Here is a 24,984-nt window from a genome sequence, read left to right on the forward strand (position 1 = left end):
CCAGCGTCCAGATCCTCCATAAAATCTCCAAATTTTATTATAATTTTTTTTTTATCAATTTTTAAAAAATAATTAGTGGAATAAAGTCGCATCCCTACACAGAGGGTTAGATACACTTGGCAAATATGTTTCGGAGTAAAACCCCTTATTCATTGCATACTGTCATACCATGTGTTGTTCGGAGTCTTATGTCATATCCTGATCAGACACCTGTGTCAGTAATCCAATCTCAGGTGAGGAAAGAAAAACAACATTAAGCAGTCATTCAGCCCTACCTCTATAGTATGTAACAATACACATCCACAAACTAACAGAAAAAAAAACTGAAAAAGCATAAAAAACATATATATTAAAACCTTTCAAATTGTTAAAATCCAAATACCATAGTATGTGTTACGCACACGCCCGTACTGACTGGCGTGAGCGTGGTTAGTGATCCCACTGGACCATGAACCGAGGAGTGCCTGGAGGGGCGTGACTAAGTATCAACTCCGTCCGACCAAGGTCGAACGGTGGCTCAGTCGACTCCATGAACCAGGGAGGAACCGAGCAGAGGGACCAGGTGCTACTCCAGGTCAGACCCCGGTCACAGCTGTTGACCCACACCGGGGAATGCAAGAATAGGCAGATTAGGCTGGCATACAGACAGGTGGGTACTGGCAGGCACGGCAGGTATGCAGACAGGTGGGTACTGGCAGGCACGGCTGGTATGCAGACAGGTGGGTACTGGCAGGCACGGCTGGTATGCAGACAGGTGGGTACTGGCAGGTAGGAACGCAGGCAGGATACGGACCAGTACAGACTGGGATACAGGAACAGAGCCGCAAGTGCGGTAGACAAGCAGACAAAACCCGCAGGTGCGGTAGACAAGCAGAGCAGAGCAAAACCCGCAAGTGCGGTAGACAAGCAGAGCAGAGCAAAACCCGTAGGTGCGGTAGAAAAGCAGAACAGAGCAAAACCCGCAGGTGCGGTAGACAAGCAGAGCAGAGCAAAACCCGCAGGTGCGGTAGACAAGCTGAGCAGAGCAAAACCCGCAGGTGCGGTAGACAAGCAGAGCAGAGCAAAACCCGCAGGTGCGGTAGACAAGCAGAGCAAAACTACGTACAATGAAGTAGCGAGTGGACACTAAACTCACAGACAGAAGTACAGAGACAACGAGTTGGAGTTAGGTGCAGGTTCAGACACTGCAGGAAAAGGGAAGATACGGACATAGAGACAAACAAGTAACGGGCTAGGACACTGTTCAGACAGAAACTGAACCAGGAACAAGATACAGGAACGAGCCTGGGAACTCAGCCCCCAGGGTGGTGGAAACAGACTAGAAGTCACAGATACAGGTAACGGGCCTGGGTATACAGCCCCCCAGGGTGGCGGAACAGACTAGAAGTCACAGATACAGGTAACAGGCCTGGGTATACAGCCCCCAGGGTGGCGGAAACAGACAAGATACAGGACAGGACCTGGCAACTCAGTTGCACAGAACACACTGAAAGAAAGTGTTGCTCAGGCACCTCCTACTGGGTGGAGGGGGTTTAAGTATCCAGTGACTCACAGCAATAGGCTGGGGACGCATTAGGACTGTGCACACAGTAACTTTAAGAAACAGGCAGTAACAGCGGCGCCGCCAATAAGCAATCAGACAAGAGACATGCACACAGCAGGTACTGGAGCAAAGTGTGCAGCCTGGACTGATAGGTAAGATGGCGGTCTTGCATGGTGGGAGGTGGTAAGCCATGCCAGCACGCCGCCAGGGATGTTACAGTATGCATTGTCATTCATAATGAATGTCCGGTCTGATATTCATACCATATGCATCCGATAAACGTCTCCTAATACGTATTTTTAAACTATTTGTTATACAACCCACGTATTGAATACTACAGGTTTTACATGTTATTAGATATATGACAAAAGATGAATTGCAATTAATATAGCTTCTAATCGGGTAGGGTTTCTTAGTAGACAGCGATTATGTCCACATTTATAAAAACCCACAACATCCAACCAAGTATTATTAGATAAACTTTTTTTCAGTACTTAAATATAAGCTAGTTGACAATAAGCTGCCCAAAGTCGGTGCTTTCCTTGCTGAAAATCTGACAGGATTCTTTAGAATATTTCTTAGTTTTTCATCCTGATATAATAATGGTAAATATTTATTTATAATATCTTTAATCTGCCAAAATTGAGGGCTATATGTGGAAACAAATGTGATCGTTCGATTATCCAAATGATTTGATGGTTTTGTTTTAGTTTTTAATATCTCCTGTCTTGGTATATCTCTCTCTATAGATTGTGCTCGTTTTAGTGTCCACTTTGGATATTTCCTAATTTCCAATCTTTTACTGATAGTCGCTATTTCTTGCTCCAATTTCTGTTCCAATGTAGCATTTCTTTTTACTCGTATGAATTCGCCAACACATGGTATGTCAGTATGCAATGAATAAGGGGTTTTACTCCGAAACATGTTTGCCAAGTGTATCTAACCCTCTGTGTAGGGATGCGACTTTATTCCACTAATTATTTTTAAAAAATTTATAAAATAATGTGGAGATTTTATGGACGATCTGGACGCTGGATTTTTTTCCTTCTGAATTTTAACACTTGATCCGTTATTTGGCATGGTCTGTGGTTTCTGAAGGGAAGAGGTGCAACCCAGTTGTTAGTCTCATCTTTAACAAGTTCCTTGTCCATTATCTCAAAGGACAATTTGTCTTCCATTGACATTGCCACCTGATTGTCTTGCTTTGTTCTCTGGAGGACTGTACACCCTAACTGACTCTCATAGCTGTTGGATATTATACTGCTGTCACAAGTAGAGTCTATTAGAGGGTTGGGTAGTTGGGTGCAGTGTGCCTGTTCCTTGACATGGAAGTCGTTGTTACTGGGTTGGAATAGATATGGAGCCATAAGGCTGTGTGCCCACGAAGCATTTTCCAAGCGTTTATGCTGCGGAATTTACGCAGCGTACACGCTTGGGAAACGCTTGGTAATCCGTCCCCCATGGTCCCCAATGACAAGCCGCAATGTTAATGCCCATGCGGCGGATTTTTCCGCAGCATTTATGCTGCGCTCAAAAATCCCCAGCATCTCCATTAATTTTGCGGACACGCAGCGTAATCACCGCCATTGACTTGCATTGGACCGCGTGACATCTGCATCACTACATGTGCACAAGCGGATATCACACGGTTCAATGTGCGGATGGCACCCAGGTCTGGAGACTTTCCTCCAGACCTGGGTACCATAGAAACTGTAAAAAAAAGAATTTAAAATAAAAAATAAAGATTATACTTACCTTCCGATGTCCTCCCGGTGTTTTCTCCCCTTCGTCTGGTCTGCTCTATGGGTCGCGGTGTTGTGAAGGACCTGCCATGACGTCATTGAGTCATGTGACCTGTCACATGAGTCAATGACGTCACCGCAGGTCCTTCACACCACCGCGAGCAGTGCAAGAGACCGGACGCAGCAGAGAAAACACCGGGAGGACATCAGAAGATAAGTATAATCTTTTTTTTTTTTTTTCTTTTTACCATTCTTATTCTTTTTTTTTTAACTAACATAGTCACACTACTATAAATCCATGCCGGCTGCATGGATTTATATAGTGTGACCAAGTTGTCAAGCACTTTTCCAAGTGATGCTAAAATCGCTTGGAAAAGCGCTTGATAACCCGCATGCAGAAATGCATGCAAAAACGCTTGACAAACGCTTCTACCTGGCGGGAAAAACGCATGTAAAAACCGCAAGCGTTTTTCCTGCCAGGGAGAAGCGGAAAAAATATGCAGCATTTCTGCATCGTGGGCACATAGCCTAACACTCATCCAGCCTATTCCAGATCATTTTGAGTTCAGTCTCAGAGTGGTTTATATTGATTTCTCTGATCCTTACTGTGTGTCTGCCTGACTCTTCTTACAGATATTTGACTAAGAGGTCTATTTCTTCTCTGTGTGACAACCCCAAGTCTCTAGTAACATTTTGGAAAGAAACTATCCAGGCCCTGTAGTCTTCAGCATGATTATTGAATTTTAAGAGCGCTTTGGTGACTAGTTCATGCCATGTAAAGAACTTAGCAAAGTTTGTCGTGAACAGACTATCGGCAGGGTATACTGATGGTAATGATGTGAGGTGCGTTCATACCTGTTAGTATCCTCTAAGTGGCGCCAGCCAGTGTCATACTTATTCAGCATGACGAAAGATATAGAAGTTGATCTGGCTTGGTTGACTAGTGAGCAGCAGGATTGACGTTAGCGGAGTTGTTTTGCATGTTGCTCTCATATTTATAGCTATCCTGGATTTGCACCCCATGATGAACTCTGTTTGATTCACTGGGGATATCATGTTCTTGTTTTGGTACTGGCTCAGGATTATAGTTCGAATTGGGAAGCTCGTTAACGTACTGTGATGTGTGTTATAATGAATCCTGGGGTATAAGCCTCATGCTTGGCATGCTGCTTTGCCTTTGCGATCTAAGGAGTTGCATTGCCTCTAGGGACTCTGCTTTGGCTAGAGCGGCTGCAGCCTCCTTTTCTGTTGCTAGTCTTTCTAAGGCAGCATTCAGGCGTGCCTTCTCAATTTGTTACCTTTTCTCTCGCTCTTCAAGAGTTGATTCTAAGCACATTTTCTCTAACTTTGCTCGTTTCTTGCTCTGCTTTCTCTAACTTTGCTCTTGTTTCTTGCTCTGTTAGTGTTGCTTCCAAGAGTGCTTTCTCCCACTTCAGTTGCATTTCCTGGCTAGCAAAAATTGCACGCGTTTTGGCAGCTTCAGCTGTTGCGAGGGCAATGGCGACAGCGCTTCTAATAGATTATGCCTTCGAGGAGATAGAAGCTACAGATCTCATTCTTTATGAAGATTTTTGGGACATGGTGCCATTAAGGGAGTGTTTAGCTATGCAGAGATTGCTGTAGCTGTACTAAGTCTCTGTATAGTCGGTGTCCTGAATCCCACTGGCTGGGTAGCCAATGTTTCACTGTTCTGTCATCTCTGTGCACACTGAGGTGCTGTTTCACCAGTCTGTGAAGTAATGAGCTTCTTCTCATAAAGCACCACTACAGAGCAAGAGACAGGAAAAGTAGAGGGACAAAAAGTTAGTGCCGATAAATAAATTCATCCAATAGATCTAGCCTGTGTTCTGCAAACAAACCTAGCAATTAAACTTAATGCTGAAAGCATAACAATTAGTTCTTCAACACAGAATGGTGTAAAATTCTGTGACATACCTGTAGTGTCAATATCCTCACTTCATCACTAAATGTATTCACTAAGGGGTGCAGTTTGTAAAATGAAGTCACTTATATAGGGTTCTGCTGTTCTGGCACCTCAGGGGCTCTGTCAATGTGACATGATGCAGGCAAACCATTCTAGCAATCTGTATTTCAATATGGTGCTCCTTCCCTTCTGAGCTTCGTACTGTGCCTGAAAAGTAGTTTCCGACCACATATAGGGTATTGGTGAACTTAAGAGAAATTGCTTAACAAATTATGTGGTCCATTTCCTCCTAACAATAGCAGACAATATCCAGCCTCAGAAATCCATTAAAATCAGCAGTTTTTATTCCATGTATGTTAAAAAATGTATGAATCACAGCATATAGGTTACAACCACAGGAAGGGGGGGGGGGGAATTTTGGGGCAGACGTGTTTCAGCCCACGTCATTGCAATCTATGTCTGCCATACAAAACGTTGTTTGGGTTGATCTTATTTATCATTTTCAATATACTACATTTATTTGCTTCATTGTGCACTGCTTTCCATTTGATTGAAATTAAGCATTCAGTACTTGAACACCATTTAAACTTTTCTGTGAACGTTGCAGACCGAATTTCATGATTTTGATCAGACACTACTATTTGGAGTTGAAGAGAAAATTACGGTATGTTGACCAATCCGCAATAATTTCCTTAACAAATGCTTTCAATTCCACCTCCTGTGGCAAACAAGAGGCTGGGACTGGTTCTTGTACTATAACCTCATCCATGGGGGTGATCACGAAACCCGTTCATGGACTGAACTCATGGTACTATCAGGAGCATTATATACAAAAAAAAACCTCAGTCTGGTGTTATTGGTGTTGTAGCTCCATCATTTCCATTTTCATCAAATCAAGATGGTTATGATAATTATCCAGATGAGAAAAGAAATGTGTGGTTTAGGGTAACTTGTTAAAGTAATTTGATAACTTGCTTCCTCTCTCTGTTTTTAGGTTCTCATTTCCACTCACTGCTCTTCCTTTTCTTTGGCCTTCTCATATCTCTCATATAATTGTTATACCTACTCATTTGCCCTGTCTTCTTAACGCAGCTACGACGTTGCTTCTGGGTCTAAATTTGAACATTTTTTAAAGGTAATGTCAGAGGGAGTTTAGAGGGCAACATCATACTTGGTGAGGCTGGCAGCAAACAGATGCACAAGCCTGGGTCAGCAATTCAGTGACTGAATGTGATATTTTCATGTCTGTAACATTTATCATGTCTGTAACTATATTTGCTGACAGTGACACTGCTTGAATGCGGAAAGAGGACCCTGTTATTATTGGATCTAATTGTAATATCCAGCCAAGTGCCTTCTCCTTGTTTCCACCTCAGTCGCTGGAAGGCCTTTTGTTGTGGGGTGGATTCAGAGCGGCGGTCCTGTTTAATGTCTCGGCCAGTTGGTGCTGCTTTGACAGGTAGCTGTATGATTAATTCCTGACTCGATTCTGAGAGCCTTGGGGCTATTATGTATTTAAACCCTTAAAACTCTGACTATCACTGCCCGTTAGTTTCTCTTCTCTGATTATATCTTGTGCTATCTACTCCTGCTTTGCATATTGATTTCCTGTTTGACCACAGCCTGTTTCCTGACCATTCTTTGTCTTCTGATTTTTGTGCTTTAACTGCCCTCCTAGTTCTGACCCGTCTAACTTGACTCCTCTTGCCCCTGGTTTGCTCCTCCGGCCAGCAGCTCTTCCATGTAAAGCAATCCAGTGGACCCTGCTGTAACACCAGATCTATGTAAAATGGTTGAAGGGCGAAGGCCGCGATTCCTTTGGAATGGCTAGTGCCAAGTCTATCCGAGATACCTTTTTTGAGCCAACGGCCTCTTACAGGTGTGGCAGTAATGAGTCACTGTTTTCACCCATCGAGTTGGGTAAGAATTCCCCGTGAAGGGCTTGTTGTAGTCTCACGCAGTCAATGCTGAGGCACATAGTATATCAGCTTTTAGCTACTGGAACAGCAATTCTGGCTCTACGAGTTCCAGGTTGATTGTGTCTGCTCTCACACTGTTATTAACAGACATCGATTTCTCTCCAGGCCAAATGCGCTCCCAATAAATCGATAATACAGGTAAATATAGGCAAATATTATTTCCTGTGCATTCTTTATTTCACCATACATGTATTATCGATTATTGGGAGCCCATTTGACCTGAAGAGAAATAGATGTCCACTGTTATTAACAGAAACATTAAAATCATAACTAAAGTTTGCATTAAATCAATTATTTATGTCAATAAAAGATGATTAGTTAATGATATAGCAATAATAGAAGAAAAAACACAGCACTCCCCAATTGGCAAAAAAACTTCTATTTTATTTCTTAATCCATAAATCCAAATACATCCTCACAGGAGAGAGTAGTGAAGCATATGACAGACGGCAGTCGTTTTGCATCCACCAACTCTTTCTCTAGCCCTGTGTGTTGGCATCAGTGTGATCATTAATTAAGGAACAAAAGTGAGCAAAATATACAGAGTATAAGAGGGATTATGTTGAAAATTCTACTGGAGCACGATAGATGGAGGACTCCCATCCTGTACCTTACAAAGTAGAACAAAAAGAGGTGCTGGAATACCATGTAATCTTCTCCCCTACAGCTAATAATATATCTACTATACTACACATTGTGCATCAATGCTACCTCACAAAGTCATCAATGCCATATATACAGTACAGACCAAAAGTTTGGACACACCTTCTCATTTAAAGATTTTTCTGTATTTTCTTGACTATTAAAATTGCACATTCACACTGAAGTCATCAAAACTATGAATTAACACATGTGGAATTATATACTTAACAAAAAAGTGTGAAACAACTGAAAATATGTCTTATATTCTAGGTTCTTCAAAGTAGCCACCTTTTGCTTTGATGACTGCTTTGCAAACTCTTGGCATATTCTTGATGAACTTCAAGAGGTAGTCACCGGAAATGGTCTTCCAACAATCTTGAAGGAGTTTCCAGAGATGCTTAGCACTTGTTGGCCCTTTTGCCTTCACTCTGCGGTCCAGCTCACCCCAAACCATCTCGATTGGGTTCAGGTCTGGTGACTGTGGAGGCCAGGTCATCTGGCGTAGCACCCCATCACTCTCATTCTTGGTCAAATAGCCCTTACACAGCCTGGAGGTGTGTTTGGGGTCATTGTCCTGTTGAAAAATAAATGATGGTCCCACTAAACGCAAACCGGACGGAATAGCATGCCGCTGCAAGATGCTGTGGTAGCCATGCTGGTTCAGTATGCCTTCAATTTTGAATAAATCCCCAACAGTGTCACCAGCAAAGCACCCTCACACCATCACACCTCCTCCTCCATGCTTCACGGTGGGAACCATCCATTCACCTTTTCTGCGTCGCCCAAAGACAAGGTGGTTGGAACCAAAGATCTCAAATTTGGACTCATCAGACCAAAGCACAGATTTCCACTGGTCTAATGTCCATCCATTGTGTTCTTTAGCCCAAACTTGTCTCTTCTGCTTGTTGCCTGTCCTTAGCAGTGGTTTCCTAGCAGCTATTTTACCATGAAGGCCTGCTGCACAATGTCTCCTCTTAACAGTTGTTGAAGAGATGTGTCTGCTGCTAGAACTCTGTGTGGCATTGACCTGGTCTCTAATCTGAGCTGCTGTTAACCTGCGATTTCTGAGGCTGGTGACTCGGATAAACTTATCCTCAGAAGCAGAGATGACTCTTGGTCTTCCTTTCCTGGGGTGGTCCTCATGTGAGCCAGTTTCTTTGTAGCGCTTGAAGGATTTTGCAACTGCACTTGGGGACACTTTCAAAGTTTGCCCAATTTTTCGGACTGACTGACCTTCATTTCTTAAAGTAATGATGGCCACTCGTTTTTCTTTACTTAGCTGCTTTTGTTCTTGCTATAATACAAATTCTAACAGTCTATTCAGTAGGACTATCAGCTGTGTATCCACCAGACTTCTGCACAACACAACTGATGGTCCCAACCCAATTTATAAGGCAAGAAATCCCACTTATTAAACCTGACAGGGCACACCTGTGAAGTGAAAACCATTTCCGGTGACTACCTCTTGAAGCTCATCAAGAGAATGCCAAGACTGCAAAGCAGTCATCAAAGCAAAAGGTGGCTACTTTGATGAACCTAGAATATAAGACATATTTTCAGTTGTTTCACACTTTTTTGTTAAGTATATAATTCCACATGTGTTAATTCATAGTTTTGATGCCTTCAGTGTGAATGTACAATTTTCATAGTCATGAAAATACAGAAAAATCTTTAAATGAGAAGATGTGTCCAAACTTTTGGTCTGTACTGTATATATACACATACATACATATATAAATAATGAAACTCCATTATCTGTTCGTTATGTACAGCTAAAGGGCTGGACCAGTCTGCATCAAATTAGACATGTCAGTAAATCAGACACTTAGGCTGTGTGCCCATGATGCGTTTTTTAAGCGTTTCTACAGTACGGTAAAAACGCTGCAGAAATGCTTAAAAAACGTATGGTAGAAGGCCTGCCATGTTCACCAATGATAATCCGCACGTGCTGTGCACATGCTGCGGAAATTTCCGCTGCGGATTATCATTGCGGAAAAAAACGCAGCACTACCAATTACTTTGCGGAAGTGCTGCGTTTTCGCAGCCATTGACTTGCATTAGAACGCATGGATTCCGCTTCACTAGATAAGGACTTGCGGAATGCACGCATTCTAATGTGCGGATGGTACCCAGGTCTAGAGGAGAGGAGACTCTCCTCCGGACCCGGGTACCATAGAAAACTGTGAAAAAAAGAATAAAATAAAAAATAAAGATTATATTTACCTTCTGGCGGCCCCCTCTCTCCTTGTCTTCACTTGCTGGCAGCTAGCGATGGACTGAAGGACCTGCGCTGACGTCATAGTCATGTGACGGGTCACGCGATGCTGACGTCGGCAGATCCTTCAGTGTACCGCTGCCGGCAAGGGAGAACGGAGGGAAGCAAGACACCGGGGGCCATCAGAGGGTAAGTATAATATTTATTTTTTACCATTCTTTCGGTCACACTATATAAATCCATGCTTGTTGCATGGATTTATATAGTGTGACCAAGTTGACAAGCACTTTCCAAGTGATGCTAAAATCGCTTGGAAAGCGCTTGTCAACCCGCATGCGGAAATGCAAGTGAAGAACGCTTCACATCCGCTTGTCCCTGGCAGGAAAAACGCATGTACAATCCGCATGTACAATCCGCATGCGTTTTTTTTCTGCCAGGGAGATGCAGAAACGCTCAGGAAAAAATCCAGAGCATTTCTGCATCGTGGGCACATAGCCTTAGGAAGATTTGGAACGAATTTTGGTTGTCTATGACTTACTGAAAAAACGAAATATATACTTTGACAAATCTGCCCCAAATTTGCTACATTGGTAAATCTGGCAATTCGGAAGGTTTTAGACTGGGTTTCTGCACTCTAGCACCTTCCAGTCTCAACATATTAACAAAAAATGGAATACAAAAGCAAATCTTTATATTTCTTAAGGACACCATTACAGAGACGTAACATTTCTGTGCATAACTTAGATATGTCGGCTTCATATCAGCAGCAAACTTAGTTATTAACTACACACACAAATAATTATACAGGACCTTTCACCATGCCACATCATGGTTTACTGGCTGCAGCGCTGAGTAAAATATCGAGATTATTATTTAATTTCTCATCTCTGTTGCGGAGATATTAGCTTGCACAGTTTAGTTAATTATTTGGTATAGGTTAAGTGGGAGTTACCAGAGATTTGTCTCTGGGGGCATATACTTCTTCCACTGCATGAGGTTGCCCAATCATAAGCAGGCAGCAACACATTGGTGGAAAAAAAGAACAGGCCTTTCTTTTCTAACTGATCTCTGCTGCTATCATGTAGAGATACAACACAGCCAAATTATGTATCATTACAAACACATCCAGATCTTATCTCACATTGCTGTCAGCTGTTATCATCCCCCCACACTGACTGCCGTGAGATGAGATCTGGAGAGGTTGATAACGATAAGTAGCTCTGCAGTATTTATACGTAGTAGCTGCAGACATCAGTGAGCAGTGGAGGACATATTCTTTTTTTCTTCACATGAAGCTCCCTACTCATAATTGTCAACCATATTCAGGGGAAGAAGTACACGCAACCAGAGACAAATCTCTGGTATCACCCTGTTGAACTATAACATAAATAATAGCCTAAACTTTACAAGCTAATATCGCCACAATGGAGAAAAGAAAAAAATAAAACAAAGTCAAGATGACTTGCTCAAACTGGTGATATTTCATCTTAAAGAGCTTGCTCACACAAGCGTATAACTAAGCCAAGTGCTATCCAATCTTTTATAGGATAGCACTGGGACCAAAGTTATACTATGGGGCAGTGCAGATCTGTGTTTTTTTCTCATGCTGATTCAACATGAGAAAAAAATTGCAGCATGCTGCAAGTGGCTCAGCAAATCAGACCACAAGCACTAATTCAAGTCTATGGGTGTGTGTAAAACATCGGACTGAACTCGGATGTCATCCGGATACAGTCCTACATACAATGGAGAAGATGGAGAAATTAAGCTCTCCATCTTCTCCTCACCTGTGGTACAATTCTCTCATCCGAGAGAATCGGATCACAGTAAGCTGACACTCGGCTCAAACTCTGACAGAGCTTGAATCGAGTGTCGTTTACATTATCTATCCAATTCTCTTGGAAGACTGTCATTGCTCTTGTGACCTCGGCCGAAAAGCCTTATAAATCCAAGCAAAGTTGGGTAATTATACTAGTTCCCTATAAAAGGATAATTTAAAAAATGGAAAAGTATTTAACAAACCTGAGATCTTTAATGTAATTCTTCCTTTAATATTTCTATACAAACTATGCCAGCTCTCCCTCAACTATACACGTTCTTAGGCAATATCTTATCATATTAACAATAAAGATATACTGTAGATACAAACAGATGAATATTTAGTGGTGGTCAGACGCCTCCCTTTTCAATGTGAACTCGCATCACGTGTGGGCAGGTGGTGTGATACTTGATTAGGACAGATGAAGAGGGAGCCATCCAGTCCCCAGTTGATCTCATCTGATAATTATTAATCATAATTATTAGATGTGACATGGTTTGTGTCTGACGTTTGCTTCAGCAACTGCCCCGATCATGTATACCCTGAGAAGTGCTGGTCAACCTCTTTAAGTTATAGTGTTCACATAAAGGTATAAATATTTAGGATTGTTATATACATTCTATTTGCTGATGTTTATTGGTCATTGCATACAGTACACTACATAATCATTACCATTTAGTATTCTAAATAGCTTTCCCTTTTAGACGTGTGAATTAACTTTTAGTATAACTTTACTGATACAATTCATCAATGAAATAATTTTATAAAATATGAAATGGCTACTTGTGTAATTTCTCTGATGCTTAACAAAATGTAATTGTTAAACATTTTTCTATCCTCAATGTCAAAACAGCTTCTCCTCTGTGTGTATTCTTTGATTTATAACAAGAGTTGATTTACAGGAACAACCATTCCCACACTCTGGACATGAAAATAGATTATAATGTGTGAGTTCTGAGATGTGCAGTAAGATTTGATTTCTTTGTAAATCCTTTCCCACATTTGTGACATGAAAATGGCCTCTCCCCTGTGTGAATTCTCTGATGTACAGGAAGATATGCTTTACTGGCAAAACATTTCCCACATTCGGAACATGAAAATGGCTTCTCCCCTGTGTGAGTTCTTTTATGTCTAATGAGATCTCCTTTGCAAGTAAAACATTTCCCACATTCTGGACATGAAAATGGCTTCTCCCCTGTGTGACATTTTTGATGTGCAGAAAAATTTGCTTTATTGTTAAAACATTTCCCACATTCTGAACAAGAAAATGGCTTCTCCCCGGTGTGAATTATCTTATGTGCAACAAGACTTGTTTTGTAGCTAAAATATTTCCCACATTCTGGACATGAAAATGGCTTCTCGCCAGTGTGAGTGCTTTTATGTGCAGAAAAATGAGCTTTCTTGTTAAAACCTTTCCCACATTCGTGACATGAAAATGTTTTCTCCCCTGTGTGAATTCTCTTATGTACAGTAAGATTTGTTTTACTAACAAAGCGTTTCCCACATTCGGAACATGAAAATGGCTTCTCCCCTGTGTGAGTTCTTTTATGTCTAATGAGATCTCCTTTGCAAGTAAAACATTTCCCACAATCTGGACATGAAAATGGCTTCTCCCCTGTGTGATATCTTTGATGTGCAGAAAAATTTGCTTTCTTGTTAAAACATTTCCCACACTCTGAACAAGAAAATTGCTTCACTCCTGTGTGAATTTTCAAATGTACAACAAGATTTGTTTTGCAGTTAAAATATTTCCCACATTCTGCACATGAAAATGGCTTCTCCCCTGTGTGAGTGCTTTTATGTTTAATGAGATCTCGTTTGTAAGTAAAACATTTCCCACATTCTGGACATGAATATGGTTTCTCCCCTGTGTGAATTCTCTGATGTACAGTAAGATTTCTTTTGTTGGTAAAATATTTCCCACATTCTGAACATGAATATGGCTTCTCCGGTGTATGAGCTTTTTGATGTTCAGCATCCCTATTGTTATTTTTATTTTGCTTAACAGTCTGTAATGAATCAGAATATGGGACCTGTTGATTAGGAATAGATGATAGATTGTTGCTGTGAAGGGCTGGCGGTATATCTGGAATAATGTCATGCTCTTCATATATATATGGTGTAATGCCATAATCAGCTGCTTCAAAATCAGTAACCGTCAGATATCCCTCCGACGCACAGTCATCTGCAAAGAAAAAAATATATATTTTTTGGTAAATGCTGCTTTAGAAACAAATTAGATTAAAATTCAATTACTACCTGACGAAGACAAACTGTAGCCTTCAATGCAAGGACTGAAAGATTATGATATTAAACCAAAAGGTTGTGCTCTTTCAATTTTTAATTTCTCTTCTAATGCTAGCTTTTTTCTTTTATAGCTTTATGTTTCACTGTACTTGTCACCAAATTTTTCTAAGAAATGTTCAGTGGAGAATCATAAAGATTCCTGTAAGTCAGTGCTATTAGGTGGTGTCTGTCTCATACACTCCCTGACAGCTACATGAACTATAGCACAAAACAAGGCAAAGGGAGGATAAAGCTACATAAAGCATAAGTTCCATACAGAAAAGTTTGGCCATTTCTGCATCAAGATGAGTTCTGCTTCTTTTCCCAAAGTACTGAAGCTTATATGTATTGCCTCACTTTGCTGGTAAGCATAATTCTAACAATACAACGGTGGATTGAGTTCACGGAATGTCTTAGCTGGAAAGTGAATTGGCCAAACAAATTCAACCTTAGGAAGCATCCTTTCATGTTGATGCTATTCTTGAACTCAAGATAAACTCAACCGATTGATTTTCTGGAGATTGCAAGAAATTATTGCTTTTTTGTGAAAGTTGTAAATGCTCTGTCCTGAAACCTGTTACTCTAAACAACAACATGCTAGACTACTTATATTACAAGAGGATCTTTGGATGTGGGAATTCTTTCTGTCTCTTGGGTCTCAGGAGGGTTTACTTGCGGAGACCTTTTATGACCAAAACAGAGTAACATTGAACAAAAAGAGGAAAAGTCTAACACTGCAAACAGTGAACTTTAAATTCTCAGTGGAATGATCTCGGCATTTGAATAGTGAGTGAGAAGAAGGGATTTTAAGCGATTTTCAAGGGTGAACATAAATTTCTGTGGTCACTCTATGTCAGGTACTTATGCAGAGAGGTTAGCATGGTGGGAAGACAGTGTTGAGATATAGAGAGTGTAACGGAAAATTAGAGAGGCGACATCTATGGCATAGGTCATGTTTCATAAGGGCATTCTTTGTGACGGTTATAGCTCATTAAGATGAACAGTGTCAGAGGCTTATTTAGGTCATAGTATGGAGAGATATTTTTATGTAGAGGACATTTTATTGACACTCTTATTTTTAAGGGCACCATGAGATGTGCTGCAGAAGACGAGAGAAGAGGGAAGTCTGCCAAGACGAGCTGTGGACGTGAAAAGTCATCATGGCATCTAGACAAGATGGAGACGAAAAGAAAGTGACAACTCCTATCGAAGATGATGTCACCTGTTAAGTACCCGGTATGTAACTGTTTATTTGTAATACTGCCTGCGTCTCATCAGTACTTAGGTTCCTGTATGCTCCGCAGCCTGATGATGGAGGTTAACAACAACTCCCAGCATCTACTTACCATTGTTAAGGACATGCTGGGAGTTGTAGGTTCATGCAATACAAATGTTTATGGGGATGACTTGACATTACAATAGACTGCTGTACAAAGGTTGGTGATGTATTCATGTACTGATGGTGGTTCTGGTGACGCTATTATGTACCATTGGAGGTTCTGTTGATGTACTCATGTACTGATGGTGATTCTGGTGACATACAGTTATATGAAAAAGTTTGGGCACCCCTATTAATCTTAAGCTTAATGTTTTATAAAAATTGGTGTTTTTGCAACAGCTATTTCAGTTTGATATATGTAATAACTGTTGGACACAGTAATGTTTCTGCCTTGAAATGAGGTTTATTGTACTAACAGAAAATGTGCAATCTGCATTCAACCAAAATTTGACAGGTGCATAAGTATGGGCACCTCACCAGAAAAGTGACATTAATATTTAGTAGATCCTCCTTTTGCAAAAATAACAGCCTCTAGTCGCTTCATGTAGCTTTTAATGATTTCCTGGATCCTGGATGAAGGTATTTTTGACCTTTCCTCTTTACAAAACAATTCTAGTTCAGTTAAGTTTGATGGTCGCCGAGCATGGACAGCCCTCTTCAAATGATCCCCCAGATGTTCAATGATATTCAGGTCTGGGGACTGGGATGGCCATTCCAGAACATTGTAATTGTTCCTCTGCATGAATGCCTGAGCAGATTTGGAGCGGTGTTTTGGATCATTGTCTTGCTGAAAGATCTATCCCCTGCGTAACTTCAACTTTGTCACTGATTCTTGAACATTATTGTCAAGAATCTGCTGATACTGAGTGGAATCCATGCGTCCCTCAACTTTAACAAGATTCCCGGTGCCGGCATTGGCCACACAGCCCCAAAGCATGATGGAACCTCCACCAAATTTTACTGTGGGTAGCAAGTATTTTTCTTGGAATGCTGTGTTTTTTTGCCGCCATGCATAACGCCTTTTTGTATGACCAAACAACTCAATCTTGGTTTCATCAGTCCACAGGACCTTCTTCCAAAAAGAAATTGGCTTCTCCAAATGTGCTTTTGCATACCTCAGCCGACTCTGTTTGTGGCGTGCTTGCGGAAAAGGCTTCTTTCGCATCACTCTCCCATACAGCTTCTCCTTGTGCAAAGTGCGTTGTATAGTTGACCGATGCACAGTGACACCATCTGCAGCAAGTTGATGCTGCAGCTCTCTGGAGGTGGTCTGAGGATTGTCCTTGACTGATCTCACCATTCTTCTTCTCTGCCTTTCTGATGTTTTTCTTGGCCTGCCACTTCTGGCCTTAACAAGAACTGTCCCTGTGTTCTTCCATTTCCTTACTATGTTCCTCACAGTGGAAACTGACAGGTTAAATCTCTGAGACAGCTTTTTGTATCCTTCCTCTGAACAACTATGTTGAATAATTTTTGTTTTCAGATCATGTGACAGTTGTTTTGAGGAGCCCATGATGCCACTCTTCAGAGGAGATTCAAACAGGAGAACAACTTGCAAGTGGCCACTTTAAGTAGCTTTTCTCATGATTGCATACACCTGGCTATGAAGTTCAAAGCTCAATGAGGTTACAAAACAAAAAAAAAGTGCTTTAGTAAGTCAGTAAAAAGTAGGTAGGAGTATTTAAAACAAGAAAATGATAAGAGTGCCCATACTTATGCACCTGTCAAATTTTGTTTGAATGCAGATTGCACATTTTCTGTTAGTACAATAAACCTCATTTCAAGGCAGAAACATTACTGTGTCCAACAGTTATTATATATATCAAACTGAAATAGCTGTTGCAAAAACACCAATTTTTATAAAACATTAAGCTTAAGATTAATAGGGGTGCCCAAACTTTTTCATATAACTGTATAAATGTATTTTATGATAGCACTGGTGTTGAATTTACTGATGGTGGTTTTCGTGATGTACTAATGCACGGATTATGTTTCTGGTCATGCATTCATGTATAGGAGGCTGACTTGACATTACAATAGACAGCTGTACTAAGTTTGGTGATTTACTGATGGTGATTCTGTGATATATAAATGTACCGATAGTGGTTCTGGTGATGCATTAATGTACTGTTGGTGGTTCTGTTGAAGCGTTCAAATACTGATGGTAGTCCTGGTGATGCATTCATGTTCTGAAGGTGGTTCTGGTGATGTAGTTATTTACCAATGGTGGTTCTCATGATGTATTCATGTACTTATTATGGTTCTGCTGATGCATTTATATACTGTTAGTGGTTCTGGTGATGCATTAATGTATTGAAAGTGGTTCTGGTGATGTGTTCATATAATAATGGTGGTTCTATTGACCTATTTATTTATTGATGATGGTCCTGCTACCATATTTATGTACCATATATGGCTTTGGTGTTCTATTTATGTACTGGCGATGATTTTTGTATCATATTCATGTACTGATGATCGTCCTGATGATAAATACAGCATCTGAACTATCATCACTACATGAATATGTAAACAATGCAAATAATGAATGATTCTATATCTAACTGTGAAATTGCATTCCCTGTTGTGCCTCATCTTTAAAAATACACCACGTTTTTCTGTATGTTGGTATTTTTTGGTGAAGAAGGTAACAATTTTAGTGTCCATCAGAAATTTTTACCTGACCCATCGGAGGGAAGGGAGGGGGAGCATCATGAGTCATGTTACCTTAGCCTCTGACCCTTTCATTTGCTCAGTGGCTGAGGGGTGAGGGGGTCGCCGTCGGCTTTATCTGCCTAGGGCACCAAAGTACCTTGTTGCAGCCCTGAGTTCTATGTCAAAAAAGTGGATTAGTAGTAGAATTTGGCTCAGTGTGCCATTACTCCACTGCCTTCTGCAGCCTTTAATGTAATGTCATAGTGGGTATTAAGTGCGGCAGATGGAACTGTCACATTGAAGCAGACCAAAATGTCCTTCACAAGTGTTGGAAAAACTTATATTTGTTAAAATTAATCCAGAATACTATAGATCTATGTTCACACATCTACAGCTTGTTGGGCTCACCTGGTGATGTGAATTCACGAAGCTGGACGTCAAGAGCAGGGACCCAAGAGTGTTGGCGCAGTCAGCGGGATTTCACATGGTAGACCATAAAGCCAGAATAGAGCTAGTCCAAAGCAGCACACAGAGGAAGGCAGAAGAACCTCCAGTATTTTGCAAGGATAAATACACAATATGAACTATAGCAATTCATATGCTTACTGCAACCAAAGGACTAATCCAGATGGCTAGTAGAGGGTTAACAGGCGGGACTGAGAGACAGCAAGAATCACAGGAGAATTGGAAGAACACAAAATCTGAACAGTCCAATAACAGTTTGCTATGCTTACTGCAACATAAGCGTTAATTCAGAAACTGGGTGGCAGAGGGTTAACCAACAGGACTGAGGGAAAGCATGAATCACAGAAGAGTAAGATGACAGCACCATGTGAAAGAATGTTGGGAGTACTCCACGTGACTGAACTTTTGAAACACACTACTAAGACAAGGGTGTGTGTCTCTAACTGGCTTAGGAAGATGATATCACAAAAACATATCGGGCAACTTCTAAAATCCAATGTGGAGCACTGCAAAGGGCAGCGGCCAGAGGGGAAGATAGCCAAGCCTGGCCAGGACAAGTGAATAACACAGCTAATTCCAATGATTAGATCTACCAGTTTAAACTGGCTATTTATTAACAGCTCAATGATGCCACTGCCTATTCATCATGATCCAAACTGTACTGAATAACAGCCAGCGCTAAAGCCCATACAAACCCAGACATCGGCCTGTCCATTATGTTTCATATTGTACGGCTGCTGCTGTATGTAATGCCCCTAGACAGCCAGAAATCTTTTGCTTGCCTGTTATGTTTGATACTGTGATGCTCGTGAGAAGGAGCCAAGCCCTGCACGGGGTAAATCGAACAAAAAACTCCAAAAAATGGATAATTTTTGGACAGCTAAAAGAAGACATTGCTTCTTCCCAGCTTCTAATGTCTTTCTTCTGGAAGAGATGTCTACCCTACACAGAAAAAAAGTTCCAAAATATTAAGCAGCTGCCCACCAAAAATGTCATTTTTCACCACTAAAATTAGGCATTGCTTCTTCATTTGGAATACTGTTCTGCACCTTGTAGGGAAGGAAATTACCAGACACTGGTAAAAAAAAAAATGTAAAAGCACACACTGCTGCCAGTGAAGTGAAGATCATTTTGGGAGCTGCGTTTGTCACATACAACACTCTGGACCTGCTACACATATCAGAAACAAAGGAGATTGATGGTATGCACCAATACCCGTAGCAGGTTCAGGGCGCCGTATATGACAAATGCTGCTCACACGTTGATCTTCAATGCTCCAAGCTCTCCTCCTCTCCAAGTGTTGTAATCACAGGAAGCAATGGGAATGAAATCACTGAAATCAAGCTAAAAATGCCTGTTTTGATATTGTGAAAAAATAACCCCCTCCCCCCCAGAGGAATCTCAGTTAACACCCCTTTTGCTGAAAGGGAGATTTGGATGAAGGGGAAATTTATATACTGGGCACCCTAAACTTCCAAAGCCCATATCGCCACAATTCATTGGAGAAAAAACTGTTGTGATCAGCCTTCTACTCCTTTTTAATGATATATACAGTTTAAAGTAAAATATTATGAAAGGTCCTCTTTTATTGCAGCAGATCGGTATATGTCCAGGTTCTAAGACAAGCACCAATTGCTTAGTAGTATGACGCTGAGTCAATACTTACGGACAAGCCGCAAGGTGGGGAAGTCCAGGAGTCCAAGGTCAAATGCCATTAGAGTACAACAGAGACAAAGGGATAAGACAAACGAATAGTCAGAGGCAAAGTCCGGTGTCAGGGAGCTAAAGTTAGAGTATGTCAAGAAAAAAAGGATAATACAAAGGAGTAGTCAAAAGGCAAATCCAAGGTCTGGCAATGAAGATCAGAATATCAGAACACAGAGCAAACACACCACTGAGAAAGTCTACGACTGGAAGTGGTCTGATCATTGCAATTCAGCTAAATAGCCTGGCAATCACCCTGAATAGGTGACGCTGAAGGAAACCCCCCCAGGCCCAGCCAGATTGAGCAACGGCCCAGCTCTCTGATGCTATAGGGCGGCTGAGCTGTCACTCAAAGCGTCCTTAGGACACAGTGAGTGGTGAAATCGTAACAAATAGGCAGCTGAGAAGTGCATATCTTGTAAGTCAGGGGCACAGAACAGAATGAAGATTCAATAGAAAGCCTACAAAATCAAACACATAATTGTACCAACCGGTGAATACGAAAATATAGAATCTACTACTAACCTGTGTTATCTGTAGGAATCTCCTCTTTACACCGCTCATCATCCGTCACATATGTCTCGTAAATATTAATATGGGTCAGATCTTCACCCTGAAACAAATATTGTAAAAGTCACAGACAGGTGGAGAAGTCACATCTATGATCAGCTCTAATCCTGCCATCTACACTGTTCTCATTGTGCAAGTGTAAGGGAGTGGAAGAATGATCAGCGCCTACTCAAGATCATATAATAAATGTAATATGCTATGTTTCTGCATTTCTCAGTTACTGCATTGATTTATAAGTGTACTGTAAAAAGTAATGCTAGCTGCAGGAGTTGTGGATAACAAAGATTTAGCAATTAGTTAGAAGCTTGGGGCTTCAGCACTACAGGGAGCTGTAGAGGCCTGGTGCACCAGATTACCTGTACTTACAGCAGAGTGAACATCAACCAGACAAAAAGCAGATTCTACAAGAACAGAAATACAGAAAAAGTAGCAGAAGCATTATCCTGGAAGTTTAGTGGGAAGCTGAGAGAAACCCAAATCGGAGCATAGTTAGAAACAACGGTGGAGCTGTGCTATTGATAGTCCTGAGACTGCTATAGGATGGACATTGTCGCACCGATACAGTGGTGGATTGTAAGTTGCCAAACAAGTGTGGAAGATTTAGAGAAGGAATTCTATGTCTCGTCTCATGGGAACATCTGAAAAGGTAGCTGCTGTAGCCGTTTTGCAGATAGTAGTAAAGTTGATTTTTGCTAAAACAGATTCCTATGACTATGAGATAGAATTGAAGTAGAAATGTAAAGTACTGCCATACCCATCTACAGTATATACAGTATAACCCATCTACAGTAAGTGAAAACTCTGTCAAATCCAAATGGGAATACCATCCACTCCAATGGCAGTTATGTTAGTTATCTTCAACTTCTACCTCAGTAAAAGACTTTCTGTTGTTGATTATAATGGCCTCTCCTGGTTCCTTGTTCGTCTCCTCCACTACACTATATCACAGGTCATTGTCATGGGCCCACAAGGACGCAGTGCCAATAGTGTAAGAACGTGATGTAGTGAAGACAGTGTCATTACATCCGTGTTTCACTGGTGTTCAGGGATTCCAAAGCACACTCGGCCAAATGAAACCTTAAACAAGTGTAAAACAAATAATCCTGGTGGATAAAACAAGACTGAGCACAAGATCTTCACAGCCATCTACACATCATAGGGGAGATCTCATGACACCTTCTCTCCATCTACCTGATGATCCTGAGGAACATTGGGATCTTCTTGTTTACAGTCCTGTGGAAGAAGAGGACGGGGACATCTCTCTGGTGTTGTCCTCTTACTGGATAGATCTGGAGGAAACACAGGGACTGAATTCATTCTTTACATAAAGATAATTATAGGCCGTGTGTATTCAGTCCTGTCTATTACCTGGTGATGTGAGGGGCTGGGGAACCTCCATCATGACGTCCTTGTACAGATCTTTGTGTCCTTCTAAAAATTCCCACTCCTCCATGGAGAAATAGACAGTGACATCCTGACACCTTATAGGAACCTGACACATACAATGACACAATCATTCCCCCAATCCCTTCATAGCGTTACTGTATAATGTCCCAGCATTCCCAGCAGTGTCACCTCTCCAGTCAGCAGCTCAATCATCTTGTAGGTGAGTTCTAGGATCTTCTGGTCATTGATGTCCTCATGTATCATGGGATGAGGTGAAGGCCCCGTGATTGGGCTCAGGGGTCTTCCCCATCCCTCAGACACAGGGTCCTGACAGCACTCATTAGAGGTCTTCTTCACTACTGTGTAATCCTGGTTATGGAGAGACACATTAATAAATCTCACTACAGACATTTCCAGAGTCCTCACCTCTCCAGTTCTGTTCATCTGTTATTCCCATAGATAAGAGTGATGTAATGTGACGTCATCAGAATCTCTCACCTCTCCAGTAAGCCGGAAGAGGATCTCTAGGGTGAGGTGTAATATCCTCTCTGCCATCTTCTCCCTATCCATCCTTTATAGGTACATCAGGAATTCTCCTATAAAAGATCTCCACTGACAGGAACTGATATTGTAGAGACCTGAATGAGAAGAAGATGAGACAGTGTAACATCATAAAGAATCCTGTGTAATAATACAATTACTGAAGACTTTATATCCAATCACCAACTGCAGAAATGATGCTGACATGTATGGCACTTGACTATTTTATAAGAGTTTATCTGGGATTTTTTAATGTTCACCAATCAGTGCCACATGTTCCCATGGCTGTATCTCTCATTTTGGTGATAGATGATGAAAGGATTCCTTCATGTGATATATTGAAGAAGTTCAATTCGTTGTGTAGAGTCTCTAAGGCGGCTTATCAAGACACTTATGTATTTTTGGGAGGTGGTAAAAAAAAGGGTATATTAGAGTCCGAAATGATAAGAGATTGCCTTTCATTCTTGTATAAGATGCCAGACATTGGGCTCTAGTGATGAGCTGTAAATATTCTCGTCCTACTGATGGGAATGGATTGGTGCTTATAGCAGATTAGTAGTTGATGTTAGATAAAATCTTCGTATCCTTCCGCATGTAGTCGTTATAGTTTTGTATGACTTTACCATATCACGCTCTTGGTATATTTATTTAAATCCGCTTTTCATTCTTCCTTTTGGTATATTCCACTGGGAGTCTTCTCTCGGAGCAGCAGCAGCAGCTGGACATTCTCATCAGCCTCTTTAATAGTTGTGCGTTTCACAACCCCACAAGGGGAGCGAATATCACAACACTAAGGCCATGGCCCCACTATCAGTATTTGGTCAGTATTCGGTCAGTATTTTTTCTCAGAAGTGGGAGCCAAAACCATGAGTGGGTTATAAGTGTAGAATTGGTGACTTGTTTCTATTACACCTTTTCTCTGATTGTTCCTCACCTGGTTTTGGCTCCAACTCCTGAGAAAAAAGACTGACCAAATACTGATAGTGCGGTCGTGGCCTAATCGTGTGTAATTGCAATCATTTTCTGGGAGACATTCAAGGGAGCCAACACTTTCAGCCATGACTGTATGAGACATACAGGTATCACTCTCCTTAGCCGTCTATAACCTGTCTGCCCATATTAATAGCTTAGATAGGTCACAAGTGTGACAGATTCCCTCTAATTGTGCGGCCCCGGAGAATCCTGCAGCACTCGGCCGTTCCCTGCAGTCCCATAATGAATGGAGCGGAGGCCGCGCACAAACCTCCCATCCATCCAGGACTGCAGAGCCCGATCTCAGGATCTCTGGGGGTCCACAGGTCAGACCCCAGCAATCAGCACCTGGGGGAGGGGAGGCCGAGCACAAACCTCCCATCCATCCAGTACTGCAGAGCCCGATCTCAGGATCTCTGGGGGTCCACAGGTCAGACCCCAGCCACCAGCACCTGGGGGAGGGGAGGCCGAGCACAAACCTCCCATCCATCCAGGACTGCAGAGCCCGATCTCAGGATCTCTGGGGGTCCACAGGTCAGACCCCAGCGACCAGCACCTGGGGGAGGGGAGGCCGAGCACAAACCTCCCATCCATCCAGGACTGCAGAGCCCGATCTCTGGATCTCTGGGGGTCCACAGGTCAGACCCCAGCGATCAGCACCTGGGGGAGGGGAGGCCGAGCACAAACCTCCCATCCATCCAGTACTGCAGAGCCCGATCTCAGGATCTCTGGGATTCCACAGGTCAGACCCCAGCGACCAGCACCTGGGGGAGGGGAGGACGGGTTTATTCAGGGAGGAAACAGGGAAAATGATGGAAAACTAAACATCACAAAGACGATAAAGGACATTTATTATATACTGAGGAAAATGGCCGAGTGTGAATAACGGCTAATCCTGATAGAGAATAACGGGGTCTCCACATACCTCTACCTGCAGAGCCGCCACCACATATATGGCTGTTCTGTGCGCACAGGACCTGTGATGAGGTCACAGGAGGGGAGGAGTCAGGGGTCACATGATCAGGGGCCTCAGTGGATGCAGGACTCTGCTGTGCTGGTTGTCATGGTGCTGGATGAGGGGAAGGTTATGTGTGGGGTCAGGAGGGGTTTACAGTGTGGATGTAGCAGAGCCGCGTGTGTACGAGGTGTACGGAGCAGAGCCGAGTGTGTACGAGGAGTACGGAGCAGAGCCGCGCGTGTACGAGGTGTACGGAGCGGAGCCGCGCGTGTACGAGGTGTACGGAGCGGAGCCGCGCGTGTACAAGG

General features: G+C 42.0%; 1 protein-coding gene and 1 pseudogene across 1 annotated transcript in view; both read right to left on the minus strand.

The window, feature by feature from the left end:
* The window catches only part of LOC141270494 (uncharacterized), a 342,259-nt gene that overhangs the window by 205,323 nt on the left and 111,952 nt on the right, over window positions 1–24,984 (minus strand). The window lies entirely within an intron of this gene.
* LOC141270588 (uncharacterized) overlaps window positions 1–24,984 on the minus strand; it is a 176,161-nt pseudogene that overhangs the window by 39,183 nt on the left and 111,994 nt on the right.

This window comes from Phyllobates terribilis, unplaced genomic scaffold (assembly GCF_046119375.1).
Source record: "Phyllobates terribilis strain yellow unplaced genomic scaffold, ASM4611937v1 Scaffold_5__5_contigs__length_657084704, whole genome shotgun sequence".
NCBI classification, from domain to species: domain Eukaryota; kingdom Metazoa; phylum Chordata; class Amphibia; order Anura; family Dendrobatidae; genus Phyllobates; species Phyllobates terribilis.